Consider the following 16240-nt stretch of genomic DNA (forward strand, 5'->3'; position numbering starts at 1 on the left):
CTCTCTTTGAATCTCAATACAAAGTTCTCCTCGATCTTCTTGGAGATTTATTCGATGTAACTCTTTTTGTGGTGTGTTTGTCGAGATCCGATGAATTGTGGGTTTATGATCAAGTCTATCTATGAACAATATTTGATTCTTCTTTGAAATCTTTTATGCATGATTGGTTATATTTACAAGTCTCTTCGAATTATCAGTTTGGTTTGGCCTACTAGATTGATCTTTCTTGCAATGAGAGAAGTGCTTAGATTTGGGTTCAATCTTGCGGTGCTCGATCCCAGTGACAGAAAGGGAAATGACACGTATTGTATTGTTGCCATCGAGGATAAAAAGATGGGGTTTATATCATATTGCTTGAGTTTATCCCTCTACATCATGTCATCTTACCTAAGGCGTTACTCTGTTCTTATGAACTTAATACTCTAGATGCATGCTGGATAGCGGTTGATGTGTGGAGTAATAGTAGTAGATGTAGGCAGGAGTCGGTCTACTTGTCGTGGACATGATGCCTATATACATGATCACGCCTAGATATTCTCATAATTATTCGCTTTTCTATCAATTGCTCGACAGTAATTCGTTCACCCACCGTAATACTTATGCTATCTTGAGAGAAGCCACTAGTGAAACCTATGCCCCCCGGGTCTATTTTCCATCATATAAGTTTCCAATCTATTTTTACTTTGGAATCTTTACTTTCAATCTATATCATAAAAACACCAAAAAAATTATCTTATCATTATTATCTCTATCAGATCTCACTCTCGTAAGTGACTGTGAAGGGATTGACAACCCCTTTATCGCGTTGGTTGCGAGGTTCTTATTTGTTTGTGTAGGTACGAGGGACTTGTGTGTGGCCTCCTACTGGATTGATACCTTGGTTCTCAAAAACTGAGGGAAATACTTACGCTACTTTGTTGCATCACCCTTTCCTCTTCAAGGGAAAAACAACGCAGTGCTCAAGAGGTAGCAGAGTACCCGTGTGATCATCCTATGGTTTGCCACCCAGGCTCAAAGGGTCTTGAGATTATTCAGGCTAGAAACTTCCGTATGCAGCCACAAGCCATTATGGGCTCTGGCATAGTTGAGTAAGTTATGTGACCTCTTTCAGTGGTAGGCTAGCAGATGTAGGTGGTACTGTCTACCCAGAGTAAAGAGTTAATGCTTCTAAAAGACTGTGTCTTGGTCATCCGTTTCTCAAACACCAGGTAGTGCGAGAAATCCAACGGAGGAGATCGAGTCTTGTGGGGAAAAGTGCGCAAACCTGTACAGAGTGTACAAACTAATCATGGTTAGCCGTGTCCCCGGTTATGGACATCTTGAGTATCTGGTACTTGAATTATTGATTTGATCTCATCACTTTACTTATTTAATTTGTTGGGTTATAATTATTAATTTGGGATTGAGTTGGAGGAACCTTCTCAATAACTTTCAACCAACTTTGTAGTTAAACAAAATATATTTCTTTGTTGTAGGAAAAAATTAGCTTCATGCAAATGATAACCATAGAGCCTCCACCAGCCATATATGCATGTAATGATAGCTGTTATTTATTCATTGCTCTATAGTGTTATCTTGCCAGCATATTCCATGTGCTGACCTACACAAGCTGCAACATATTATGTTGCAGAGTTTTCAGACGAAGAGTAAGGTGCGCTAGGTCGTTGTCATGCACTCAATTTTGCCGCGGAGTTGGATAGACTCTTCTACCTTCGAAGCTTCCGCTGTTATCTTATTTAGATGGCCTTCAGCCATATTATTGTAATAAGTTCTCTTTTGTGACATTCGATGTATTAAGCGTGTGATTGAACTCTGTTATAAATCCCCGAGTATTGTGTGTGTCAGCAATACCGATCCAGGGATGACACTTAAGTACAAAGACTTGACCGTTTGAGATTGGGTCGCTACAGACAGACACCAAACCAATTGTTTTGCGTCAACAATTTTTTGGGGTCACTCTCGACATCATAGTCTTTAGTGATAATCCTCGCTGCCACGCAGGAGATTATCTTCAGAGTTTGAACCAAACTTCTCATGACTCTAGGGACCTGTTACTCTATGTGCACTAGCAAACACTTACTGTTTATGTCAACAATCTCCAAAACATAAGGAGATAAATTATTGCACCAACAATACCTAGGATGATCGAGGTGATCCGAAGGCATGTGGGAGCACCGACAGTTGATCTCCAGCAGACAGGTGCGCTCGCTCGCCGTGATTGGCGGCACGGGCACCCAATCTGGGCTGAGATGTCATCCATTCGGGAGATGCATGTCGGACCACGACAACGGGGTGGTCGTGTCCCAGTAGAGCTGGCACACCTCCACCTTGACGTATGACCGTGGGCAGTGAAATAGCAAAGGCGGTGGGCGGCGAGATGGAGTAGGCAATGACACTCCCCAACGACGTGAAGAACGACCCTGCTTCGTGGTCTTGCTTTCCCTTCTTGCCGGGGATCCACTTCCACATCCCCATGGCTGGTCGGCGGCCGGCGGGAGCGAGGGCAGTGCTAGGATTGGGCTTGTCGGGGCACGAAGCGACAATAGAAGAGTGTGGACGAATTCAAAAGTGGACTGGCCGGTCGACGACTTCATCATTAAAAAGGACGCATTGAGGGCGGCTGGGAGGCTCATGTGCGGGCCCATCCACACGTGCGGATTAAATGGGGCCGGTGGGAACCAGTTGCATTGCCGACATGTGGGCCCGAGGGCAAACAATGAGAGGACACGTGCATGTCTATGATGTGTTCGTCTGAGCGTAAATCCGGCTAAAATTTGCGTCGGAATTGGGTCGGGCGAGTCAAACATAATTTGCCCCCGAACGCGAGTGTTGGGCTCATACCTGGCCAAACGGGCTGGGCCGGCCCGGCACGGCCCGCGTCGGCACGAATAATAACCGGGTCGTGCCGTGCCGGCCCACGTACTGGAGCTAGCAGCCCAAACACGACACGTAGGCTACGTGGGCCGGCACACGGCACGTCGGCCCGTTGCGGCGCGTTGGCCCGCCTGGCGCGGTTTTTTTTCCTTTTTTGTTCGTAATACCTCTGAAAACAACGAAAAGGCCAAAAAATGTGGAAAATTGCAAAATTTGTTAGACTATTATGTGGGATAAATCTAGAGCTTTATTAGCACCTACATCATTAAAAACTTCCATCTCAAATAAGTAAAAGAATACAAGACATGCTATAGAATTACAAAAGGATAAAAAAAATACAAAGATTGAGAATGGACGTCTGGCTCTCGGCCTCCATGGAGGCCTTTTTTTGAAAATAAATCAAAATTCAAACTATTTGGTTTAATTTTTTTTGAAAAAGTATGCAAGTAAACAAGAATGTTATGTGTATGTGGGTAAAATTTCAGGATGAAAAACGTTGAAATGCGACCTGTACAAAAATGACAAATTCATGGCCCGGGAGGATGAATAGTATCATGTGTTAAAAAGCCCTAGATTTGTCATTTTTGCACAGGCCTCATTTCAACGTATTTTGTCCTGAAAATTTACACACATATGTGTTATGCCTTCATGTATATCTGTGTTTTTTTAGAATTTTTTAAAATGCAGAAAATATGAAATTTGATGAAATTCAAATTTTCCAAAACCGAGCTCCATGGAGCTCGGCCTCCAAAGACAATATTCAACAAAGACTACACTATATAACACTACTAATACTCAGATCCAAGCACTAAAATACGCATGCACGGCAAAAAATTTGAACATATTAGAGTATTATAGATATTTATATAGGACATATATTTATATATTTCAAAAAAATAAACGGGCCGTGCCGTGCCGGCCCGCGTGCCCAGCCTCCAGGCCCAGGCACGGCCCATGGCGTGCCGCATGCCGGGCCTGGCCCGTTTAGCCTGGGTCGTGCCGTGCCAGCGTGCTACCGGGCCGGCACAGTTAGCACGGCCCGTTTGGCCGTGGCATTTGTCCCAGACTTCGTGCGTTGTGCGTTGGAGTTGGCCCTAGTCTCCGGTTTCCGTTTCCGGTTCCACCCCGAGTTCCGCCTCCGGTCTCTCCTCCGCCGGCGCAGGATGGCGGCGGCCGCGGGCACATCGAGGCAGGCGGGCGCGGCGCCCAGGGTGGGGCTGCTGTACGACCAGCGGATGCTGAAGCACGCGCCTGCCGGGAAGAAAGAACGGGAGACCCCCGAGCGGCTACGCGCCATCTGGCGCAAGCTCGCCGCCGAGGGCGTCACGTCCAGGTACGCGCCGCCAGCGACTCTCTCAAGCGAGAGCAGCGCCACCTCGTGCCCCCCCCCCCCCCCCCCCCCTTTTTTTTTTCTGCATACGGTTCCGTGGAATCGCCGGAGATAGATGGGATGGGAAGTCCTCGCGCGCTCCCGCTGTGCTTGATCTGTTTCCTGTTACGACTGTAAATCTGCACGATTATGTTTTGGTTATCTGATGAAGCGCCCGAAATGGTGAAGGGCCTGAGAAAGGGGGGAGAGTATATAGATCCTTCATACAATAGGTTCAAACATGTATGCCATGTAGCGCTGAAAGGAACAGTCCTGCTATTTCTGCAATTTGGGGCACTCCAGTCCTTCCTCGTGTGCAGTAACTTGGACTGTCCATTGCTTGCATTACTTTGATTGATTAGATTGATAATTGTATGACTTTTGCAAGGTTCTGTGGCTTTAGTGTGACATAAGTTTCTTCAGATAATAGGTTCAAACATGTATGCACAGTAGCGCTGAAAAGGTATAGAGTCCTGGTATTTCTGCAGTTCTGGGTACTCAAGCCGTTGCCTGTGCACAGTAACCTGGATGCTACTAGAGTTAAGTTTGAACATTGGCATTATGGCTTCTGTGCTGCCCACTGTTTGCATTATAGGTTCAAACATTTATGCACTGCATATCTGAAAGGAACAGCGTCCTTCTGGTATTTCTGCAATTTGGGGCACTCCAGCCCTTCCTTGTGGTACAGTATCTCGGATCCCTGCAGGCGTCGATTTAAAGAGGAACTGCAGTGGCTCAGGCTCACCTACAGGGCCAAAAGGAAGGAGTATAGTGGCCTGATTGATTGGGTCAAAGCTTTCAGATGAACTTAGTTCTGCCTTCATTGTACCTTTTGTATTTTCTGTTCCTTGTTTGTTTTCACTAGGCCTGTGTAGCTCTTTTATTTTATTTCTGAACTTTGTTTTGTACTCCCTCCATCCCACAATATAAGATCGTTTTTCAAGCTGGACAAGGGAGTAACATTTATTTGAAAAACAATAAAAATACACAGCAGAGTCCTGCTGTTTCCTTAAGAAAAGGTAACTTGTATGCCACTAGAGTGAAGTTTGAACATCGGCATTGTAGCTTCTGTGCCGTCCATTGCTTGCATTACTTTGATTGATTAGATTCATAATTGTATGACTTTGCAAGGTTCTGTGGCTGTAGTGTAACATAAGTTTCTTGCAGGTGTGTGGGCATGAGGGCGAAGGAAGCCAAGGAAAAATATATAGCCTCTGTCCATGGCCCGAATCACATAGATCTGATAAGGAATATCAGCTCGAAGGATAGTTCCGAGCGAAAAAATACTGCTGAGAAACTCGATTCCATTTACTTCAACAAAGGCTCCTCAGAGTCTGCTTTCCTCGCAGCCGGTTCTGTCATCGAGGTAATTTCCGTTTACTTTTCCTACATTGCATATGTATTCACTAGTCTTATACAGCAATTCTGGTTCCGTTGATCCTGAGTGCTGACAAAATGACTCGTTTGGCAAGTAGGTTGCTGAGAAGGTTGCAGCTGGTGAGCTGAGTTCTGCGATCGCTCTAGTCAGGCCTCCAGGCCACCATGCCGAACATAGCAAGCCCATGGGATTTTGCCTCTTCAACAATGTGGCAATTGCAGCTAACTACCTCTTAAATGAAAGGGTGCGTATTTGAAACTTCCCTGTTGAATGTTCTGTTAAGATCAATACGTGCTGTTTTTGTTTATCATTTCCTCTGTAGGAACAATCATATCAATTTGCTATGATGTGACCTACTGAGAACATGGAGTCATTTTCTGAGTTCCCTTTTTCTGTTGCAGCCTGACCTAGGTATCAGCAAGATATTAATCGTCGATTGGGATGTTCATCATGGAAATGGCACGCAGAACATGTTTTATAATGACCCTCGTGTATTGTTCTTTTCAGTGCACAGGTATGACACAATAACTTGGCGTTGCTTTGCTATTTTTGTTTAGACTTCAGACTTTGCTTCCGCAAACATGCAAACCACTGTATGTATACGCATTAGATATAAAGAAAACATGCAAACCACTGTATGTATACGCATTAGATATAAAGAAGAAGTCTTAGTTGAGACTTTAGACTAGCTTCATAACCTTCATGATATGATATTCGTGAAGCCGTGGTAGTTTTGTTGCCTACATTTTTATGGCTTACTGCTTTTTGAATGGATGTAGGATGCTGAGAGCGTTTTCTTACAGTGGATCTCTGCAGTTCATAGAAATTTAGAAACTCCATTTCTTATTTACATGGTATTAACAAACTCATTTTTGATATTTGTGAGCTCACCTTACTATAATGCTCTTGGATATTGTACCTGTAATGATCGGGATTAAGTCTCAGTTTTGTTGATCCAGTTGGGCTGTATAGCACGACCTAAATGCTTGAGCCCAGTTTGTGATTAATGTGCCATGGAACCTATTAACTATTAATCCGTTGTCAATGGAAGAACCTATTAACTATTAATCCTTTTTCTGTTTCATCATGGTTTTACCATTTTACTTCCTATGTTGACACTACTAGTATTGAAATAGCCTGAATTATCTGTTCTAAACTTCTAATCAACATAGTATGGTTACTTTATTTGTCATTTGAATTGTCACCTGCCCACCCTTGATTTTGGTTATAGTATATTAATCAATTCATTGTGTTTACTTTCTATTGCTATCTGAGTTTAGTCTCCCATGCATCTGCAGGGCTAGATACTACGGTTCATGTTTACATTAGAAAGAGATGTTTGTAATGCAACTTCAGTGCTTATGTTTGAAAACTGAGTTGTACTTGTTATACAACTCTTGCTCTAATATGTTTGATTTATCTGCACTGCTATAGTCTGGAGCATCCAAAATACATGATGTTGATATTTATTCTTTCTTTCTCCGATATATGTGAAAAGTTCTAGCCTCCCAGATCCAACGCCGAAACTTCTTCTAACATTGTTCTAGCTAGTGTCAAAAAACGTCTTACATTATGGGACGGAGGGAGTAGTAGGTAGGTACCTGAGGAAAGCTGCTGTTCTAACCGCTTATCATTTAAGTTTACATACATGTTACCTTGGCTGATGAATCTACAGATTGTGTAACTTGCCATCTTTGGTAAAGGCCTCTCCTAGAACTACCCAACCAATTCTGATCGAAATCTCAATTTTTTGCAGTTGTTCCATTGCATTCTGTTGATCCTTCAGTAATGTGTAAACTATTATTCCAATGTTTGCTCTGTAGATATGATGATGGAAGCTTCTACCCTTATGAAGCTGATGCATCACACGTTTTCATTGGGGATGAAACTGGTCGAGGGTACAACATTAATGTGCCCTGGGAGCATGCGGAATGCGGTGATGCAGATTATGTTGCTGCATGGGACCATGTACTCCTTCCTGTTGCAGAAGCATTTGATCCTGATATAATATTACTGTCTGCTGGGTTTGACGCAGGTAGACAGCTAGAAAATTCTTAGAAACTATCTTGTCCCTAAAATTTAAACATCTAACTAATCTAGGCACTTCAAATGAAGCCTGACTGTTGCTATATACCGGCATTGTAGTTTATTCTATGTACTAGATGTGCACTGTTCGAGTACTACTCCTTATATACCTGATTTCCTTTTTGCGTGACAAATGAGATCTTCACTGAAGATATTTTGACAACCGCTGTGGCTTTGTTGTATTATATTGCTATTACATGCCAATGGAATCAAAACTTCTGTGTCTCATATGATCATGCATGTTCTTGTTACTCACTGGTTTTGAATATTTTCCCTGTTTCTTTTTTGCTAGCACTGGGTGATGATATGGGTAATTGCTGCATCACTCCAAATGGATATGCACTGCTACTGACAAAGGTATGCATTTGCACGTTTGCAGCAAAATGACCTTTTATTAAACTCACTGAACCATGCGCTCTCCTGGCCTTAAAAACATTTTTCATTCTTGACCTTGGAGTTTGGATGTGATAGAGTAGCGTTTATGTTATTGCCACGGTCATTCATTTTTGTTGTCATGCTTTGGTGTTACCTGTTAGAAAATTTTCATTTGATCCCATCAATTTATTAGTATCTCCTATAACTTTTTTGGACTTTCTACTCAGCTGATCGATGCTTATGCCTGTCTACATTTTACCTGCAGCTGTTAGGTTTTGCAAAAGGAAGGATTGTGATGGCCCTTGAAGGAGGTTATAACCCTGAGTCCATAGCAAACTCAGTTTGTGCTTGTGCAAAAGTATTGTTGGGAGATAAATTCACACTTACCTCTCCAGAGATGCAACCATTCGAATCTACATGGAGAGTCATACAAATGGTAATGGTCTGCAGTGTACTATTTCTGTCTAATTTTGGTCTCGCTATGCGTATCTGTAATTTAGTTCTCATTCCCCCTCACACTGACCAGGTACGCGATGAATTAAAGACATACTGGCCTGTTTTGAGCAGTAAGCTTCCGGAGAACGTATCTTTGAGGAGTACGCCCTCATATATCCAGGTGAGTTTCCTCTTTCTATTTTCTTCTTCTTGGGGACTTGAGTTGGGGCCTGCTTGGTCTGACCTCTGACTAATGAATTGTGCTCTTATGTCTGAGATGTGGATCGCTCTGTTCCAGATCCGTTTGCTGGGAAACTTGACACCATCTTCTCTTACTTTTCACCAACATGTCATGACCACAGTTGCAGCTTTCAAACCACATTCTTAATGGACGATTTTCTTTTTTTTCCAGGGTTATAATGAAGCACCATAATGTAGCCCAATTTCATAGATGAATGCATGTTCACGAGTGATGTGGACTGTATTACACAGCTCAGTTGATATGCTATTTCCATATTATCCGCACTTCCGCAGGCAATCCATACTTGATGAACCTTTTTTTGTTGTTGTGATCAATGCTTCATGTGTATACTTATTCTGAGGTGCCTATCAACTTTTAAACTCTTAACTCTTGCAAAAGAACATGCAGAGTTATACAGCTCAACTATGTTTGTACTGTGCACTTTAATTATCTTGTGCCAATAGTCTCACATTTGATTTACTCCCTCCGTCCCAAAATAAGTGTCTCAACTTTAGTACAACTTTGTACTAAAGCTAGTACAAAGTTGAGACACTTATTTTGGGATGGAGGGAGTACCATTTATGCATCTTGATGCATGCAGGCTTACTGTATAGCTGAGACGATCAATAGGAAATATTAACCTGATGGTGGAGCCCTTGAATAATTTCTCTTTCTTGTTTTCCCCATTGGGGAATGAACAGCCATGCACTTCCTCTGGTTCTGAGTCTGATGTTTTGAGTATGATATGCTTGGAGATCCGCATTGTCAAAAGTTCAATATTTGGTATGCCAGCTTTGGTTCAAACATGTGGAAACCAAGATTCTTGTGCTACATCGAAGGGGGTAAGGTAAAGTTGAAATCACATTGTCTTTTATATATGGCAAGGAACATTTAGGTTCCTCTATTTAAAGCTTGTAGCCTGTCGCTGCATTCATCACATCATTGATTTCTCGGGGAGATTTCAGTCGGTGCACCCCTTTCAGTTAATGTAACTCAAATCACTTATGGAGGGTACTTTTGTACCTTCCGCACAAATCGGGAATAAATATTTGTCCACTTCATGCATTAGTCTGTTACGCACCGGTGTATCAATTCAATTGGGGAAGCTGCTGCCCGGAACAATAGCAGCTCACGCTTGCTCCACGACGTTCGAACAAACCTTATCTAGTCCATGGCTCTTCATGCCTTCCTCGCTGCTCCTCTTAGTTTGTTTGATCTGGCACTATGTGAATCACAGACGTCGACCTGGGGATCGGTGTCTATGAGTGCAAAGCTTCACGAACATTCGCTAGCAATGACCAAAGAGATTGAGGGCCTATTTGATTCGCAGGATTTTCAAAACAAGGGAATAGGAAAACACAGGATTGTAATGTCATGTTCATCTCAATCCTACAGGATTTTGGGTTGTTTGATTGCATCATAGGAAAGACAAATTATTCTTTCAAAGAGGTTTGAGTGGATGGTATAAATCCTATGGGAAGTAGTACAAATAAATCCTTAGGAAAAATTCCTATAGTATTCAATCCTATGAATCAAACAAACAACATCGGAAAAATTCCTAAGGATTCTAATCCTCCAAAATTCCTATGAAAATCCCTTGAATCAAAGGAGCCCTGAACTGACTGTGGCCCCTTGCTTTATCCTTCACTCCTGCTTCTATAAGGGGAGAGGAGGGGGGCAAGCGTGATGTAAGGAGATGCGGACGGGCTGAGATGAGGTTGGGCCTGAAGGTGGGCTGTGTGGGTTGCACCATGCTCAGTATCCCTCGTCGAGGTGGAGGGACTATGGGCTCTGGGCGAAATCTTTGGCCGGCGGGGGGGCGGTACCGGCGGCGGAGGCATCCTAGGCATCTTTATCCTCCTTGGAGGCGTTGCCGAAGAGTTCATCCAGACACCAGATCATTGTGGCTGGTACTAGGTTCCGGTGGCTATTGGCGTGGCTGGATCCCCTCCCACGGGGTTCAGTGGGGTGGTGGTGTGCAGAGCTCTTGGCAAAAGCTTTGTCCCGACGGAGGCGTTATCGAAGTGCTTCTTCACTCCTACCTCGGGTCGCTTTGGCCCTCGATCGATTGGTTTGTGTTTGGTGGTGGTGCCTAGTTTTGCTTGGGGCTGTTTGTACTCTTTGTTGGGGTTTTTGCTCGGTTGTCCCCTAATCAACCATGTTGTGTGGTTTCTGGCCTAGTTTTCCCTATAAACCGGGCCAACTCTCTTCTTAATGAAATAGCAGGAGCACCCTGCCCTCTGACGAGGTTCCGTAAAAAAAAGTATCCAACCACATGAAATAGACTACATCACCCTTTATGGCGTGGTAAATGACTCGTTGTAATCCCCACCATTTATCCACATGAATAGTTTTCTAAAGGGGTTGTACCAAAGGAATCCTTTTTGGGGGATATTTTGGTCTTCGGGAAGTGTTTTTAGTGCTTTCCGCAAATGAAATTGCATAAGGGTGCTTGTTTATAGATCGAATGCGATAAAGACGCTGATTTCCGTTGCACCCCTTATTCTAACTTACCTTTTCCTTTTCTGAAGTGTTATGCTTTGTGTGAAAGTTGCTATTCATTTTGGTCTGTGGCAGGTTGATGGTATGGGTGTATCATGTTTTGGTTCACATGACACAAGCCCACGAAGAGGCACCATGTGGAAAATGTGTGTCATACATTTTTTTCAGGAGATCCTCTATCCCCTGTGGGGTACTGGTGGTGTTGCTTTCCTCAACCCTGATATAAACTACAGTGACAAGTCAATGTCTGCATGTACAAAATAATGTATGTTATATCATAACCACATCTACGTTTTATTGATCCTTGAATTAGGTCTGGGTGGAACATAATCTCTCGTCAGTGCTCTGATTTCATCATGAATTTCTCTTTTTTACAGGCTTGAGCAGTTCAATTACACGTTGTTTCAAGAGAACTGTTTAGTGAAGGATATCGGCGAAGATGGAAAAATCAAGTCTCCTGGCTCTCCTTTGATTCGCTTGTCTGAAAGACTCTGCCTCTTCACAAAAAACTCTTCATCTTGAACCTATTAAGGTTGGATTTGCTGGTTTCCACATCAAGCGCACGCTTATCCTCCACATAGAATTTTCTATATGCCTATAAATAAATGAGAGTAGTTAATATCACGTCGTTGGAAAAAAATGCTCTTAAGTGCGACTGTCCTTCTGGCAGCACTTTGATAAAGGACACTACCAACCTCTTGTGTGGCCATCACTGGTAGAATCTATCATTCTTACAGATTAACGTTAATGCCTGCTGTAATAGTTGATCCTTTGGTAAGGAAATGCCATGTCCTGCCTCTTTTGTCTGTCGGGTTGGTCTGAAGTTAGAAGTTACCTGGGACTGATGCTTAGTCCAGATCGCAGTTTGGAATGTTACCATGGATTTGAAGCTCTTTTGACATCATCACAACAGTCGAAAAAGGTCTTGTTTCAGTACATTACAAACTGAAAAGGATAAACTATTTTTCTTCTCATAATGCCGCTTCATCCATAGCAATATAGTTGACACTAGTTGATTTTCTAAATAAATCTGATGCTAGTTATATTTTCATATCAATGGATCATTTCTGCAAGTTATTATTTTTTATTTTTCATGTTTGTTATGCAAATTTCCTACAGGATATCTGGTACTCCACGTGTAAAACCAACATACTCTATCTTGAGAGGAGGATGACGTCCAATTTTAACTATGACGTAAGCTCCAGTCTTCACTTGGTAAAGAAATTTCTTGTAGATACTATCCAATGCACTACTTGAAGGGAAGCGGTAAGAACACAGATGAAGATATGTTTTTTCGTGGATGGTGTGAAATTGTTTGTTTCCCTGCAGATAGATGCCCCTCAACAGCTGTTGCACAGGGGGATCCCCCTCACCTATGCTGTTCAACATTGCTGTAGATGTTTCGCAGGAATTAATTCATAGGGCTAAGAGAGCTGGGTTGATTTGAGGGGTAGTTCCTTGTCTAGTAGAGGGAGGCATTAATATGTTACAATATGTTGATGGCACAGTACTTTTATTAAGAGCTGACAAGAAGAGGCCAAAGTGTTAAAGAACATTTGATGCTTAGTTAAGCATCTTTCTGGTCTAAAGATTAATTTTAATAAGAGCGAGCTTTATTGTTTATGAGAGGCTAGTGATCACATTAAAATATGTAGAGAATTTTTTACTTGTGTAGCTGGTAGCTTCCTTGGGCATCCCTGTGCATAGTGTTAAGCTTATGAATAGTGATTGGGAAGGAGTGGAGGACAAGATGGAAGGGAAACTAGGAGCCTGGCAAGGAAGAATGATCTCTTATGGTCCTAGATTAATTTTGCTGAAATCCTGTTTGAGTAGTATACCTTACTTTATGATGTCTATGTTTACTATTCCTAAAGATCCTCTGCATAGAGTAGAATATTTTATGAAAAGACTTCTATGGCAGGATAGTGGTGAATCTGACAAGTAGTACAATTTAGTGAAGTGGGAAAAGGTTTGCCAACCTATTCATTGGGGTAGAGGGTCTGGGAGTAGTTGATTTAGCTGTAATGAATATGTGTCTTTTGAGTAAATGGTTATGGAAAATAGAAAATGAGGAAGGTATGTGGCAAGATATTATTAGAAGTAAATATTGTAATAAAGAGTCCTAGTCAGCATTAAGAGAAAACCTACTCAGTCTCATTTTATGAGTGGCATCTTAGACTAGAAAAGAGTATTACAAATTTTGTAGGAAGCGAGTGGGGGATGGCAAAACTACTAGACTTTTGGGAAGACTCTTGATTAGGTAATGTTCCACTGTGTAGTAAGTTCCATAGATTGTATAATGCTAACACCAGTTTTAATATTACTGTAGCAGAGGTGATTGGGGGTTGGATAATGTCAAATTTAGGAGGAGGTTGGGTGATTTGGCTGAGCAGCATTTGCAATATCTCTGTGAGGACGTGGTTCAAAGTGAGGAGAGAGATAAGTGCGTGTGGACTTTAACTACATGTGGTGAATTTACCATTAGATCAATGTACCTGATGATCAAAGCTTTGCAAGTTAGATGTCGTTTTAGAAAATTATGGTTTATTAAAGTACCTCTTAAGATTACAGTTATCTTGTGGTTGATGTTTAAGAATAGTATATTATTGACTAAAGATAACTTGAGAAAAAAGAGGTTTGGTGGGAGATGAGAGGTGTCGATTTTGTGAGGCTAAAGAATCTGTGGATCACCTCTTTATTCACTGTTCTTTGGCAAAATATGTATGGGGAGCAGTTAGTTGTGCTTTGGGGGTATCCATGAATTTAGACACTGCACAAGATATTTCTCTGTGGATCATGAGATTTCCTGGTAAGACGAGAGGACTAATGGCTGCAGGGGTAGCAGCGGTGATTAGGGGCTTAGGGCAATTTGGAAGGTAGGAATAATGCATATATGCTTTAGAGGTATTTATCCGCATGATCCGAGCAGCGTTATTACTCAAGTTTCTCACTGGTTGGAACACTGGGCTGGTTTGCAGAAGCGAGGGGGTCCGAGAATTACAAGCCAGAGGAGCAAGACTATTGTTGCAGGTTGCAGCTGAGATGTACAGCCAAAAGAGAGGGTGGGCGCCAGTGGTGCTGCGAATAGCTGGATGAAGGAGTTATCTGGGAGCTTTTGATTACTCGGCTGGGTTGTGTGTTTGGTTCTGCTTTTGGCTGTTGTTGCGCAATCCTGCAATGCAGCGGTTAGAGCCTAGAAGAAGTGAGCGGTGGTGTGCGGTTTGTTCTACTGGAGCCTTTGATAGTGCAGGTATAGTGGTTTTTAGATTGGGTTTTATAGTACTGAGTATATGTTATTTTGTTAGATGGTGCTGTTATGTATGATGGAATCTGATCGTTGGTCGATCCAAGTTACCCTGCTGTATTGTCATTGCTGCTTCCCTTCCACGAGTCCCTTGATCGATCTGTACTAGGACGCTTCCTAGTTTGATTCGGAATTAGGAGAGTAGAGGCCTCGTTGGATCTGACCGACTATTTTCGTTTGGAGTTTGCGCTGGTTTGATCACTGAGAAAGTTCCATGTATATATTGAGCAGGTTTGAACATGTCAATCTCTCAAGTCTCACACAGCACGGACCCAACCCAAAGTGTTGGTCCGTCTTGGACATTTCAGTGTCGTTCCTCCGTCATCTTACAGTGCTGTGCACCTAGGGCTCGCGCTGTTGAAGGTACTGTGTCACCCATGCGGAAGTTTTGAATGTGTATGTGTATGAACATGATGTATGCAATGATACGACAGGGGGCTCTCTGCTGGCTGTCCTATCCCAAGATTTATCATGTCATGTATCATCGGCACGGAACAATTTTAAGCGACGCACATCAGGACACTCTCATCCTATGCTACTTGTAGACACATTTTACTGTCAAAGGCGTGCACCGGAGAGGCCACATGTGCGCATTGGAGTGACGACATGGTCACTTAGATCCACGTAGTCTGCTTGATCGGTCTAGGCCACATGCGCGCATTGGAGATAAAATTGATTAAAACAAATCGATATAGATGGAAACTAGATGTTTGGTTAATGTCATATTCAGAAGATAGGGAGGGGGGGGCACGATGTGAGTTTAGTGCATAAACAGTAGTTGCAAAAATATAAAGGGAAAGAAGAAAAATAGAGACAAAAAGGAAAGAAAAAAAATGAGAGGAACCCCGCTAGAAAGGAGGAAAGAAAGAAAATACTAGTCGCGAAAATTAAAAGGGTATGGAAAAAAATTAAGAGAACCCGGCGTAGAAGGAAGAAAGAAGAAAAAATAAACGCAAAAAGGAAAGGAAAAAAAATAAAAAATTGGAGATAAAATTGATTAAAACAAATCAGTATAGATGGAAACTAGATGTTTGGTTTATGTCATATGCAGAAGATAGGGGGGGCACGATGTGATTTAGTGCGTAAACAGTAGTTGCGAAAATAAAAAGGGAAAGAAGAAAAATAGAGACAAAAAGGAAAGAAAAAAATGAGAGAACCCACTAGAAGGAGGAAAGAAGAAAAATACTAGTCGTGAAAATTAAAAGGGGAAGGAAAAAAATCAGAGAACCCGCTAGGAGGAAAGAAGAAAAATACTAGTCGCGAAAATTAAAAGGGGAAGGAAAAAAAAATCAAAGAACCCGCTAGAAGAAGGAAAGAAGAAAAAATAAACACAAAAAGGAAAGGAAAAAAAATAAAAAATCCGCTAGAAGGAGGGCTCGAACCTCCGACCTTGTGGTTAACAGCCACACGCTCTAGCCAACTGAGCTATTCCAGCTTGGTGGCAAAGAACAGAACTCTCTCTAGATAATCAATACGTTCCTAATAGACACAAGGAGCCAGCACCGAATCACCATGAGTTAGTGGCCTAGGAAGCAAGCGACGATATTTCTCTCTCTTTAAACTAGACGAATCGTGCATCAGTAAGAATAGGAAACCACCTTGACCTGATCGCGCTTCCATGTCCAACTCACCGAACAGTTTCGTGTCCATCACATGCCAAGGGTAAAGAGCTTGCCC

The 16240-nt window shown here is 42.4% G+C and overlaps 1 non-coding gene and 1 pseudogene across 1 annotated transcript; one reads left to right on the plus strand and one right to left on the minus strand.

Moving 5' to 3' along the window:
* Nucleotides 1-3961: 3961 nt before the first annotated feature.
* On the plus strand, nucleotides 3962-14606 carry LOC123061227 (histone deacetylase 5-like; annotated as a pseudogene).
* Nucleotides 14607-15924: 1318 nt separating this feature from the next.
* Nucleotides 15925-15998, minus strand: TRNAN-GUU (transfer RNA asparagine (anticodon GUU)). Its single transcript has one exon. It is a non-coding gene; the product is annotated as a tRNA-Asn (tRNA).
* Nucleotides 15999-16240: the final 242 nt, after the last annotated feature.

This window comes from Triticum aestivum, chromosome 1A, assembly GCF_018294505.1.
Source record: "Triticum aestivum cultivar Chinese Spring chromosome 1A, IWGSC CS RefSeq v2.1, whole genome shotgun sequence".
NCBI classification, from domain to species: domain Eukaryota; kingdom Viridiplantae; phylum Streptophyta; class Magnoliopsida; order Poales; family Poaceae; genus Triticum; species Triticum aestivum.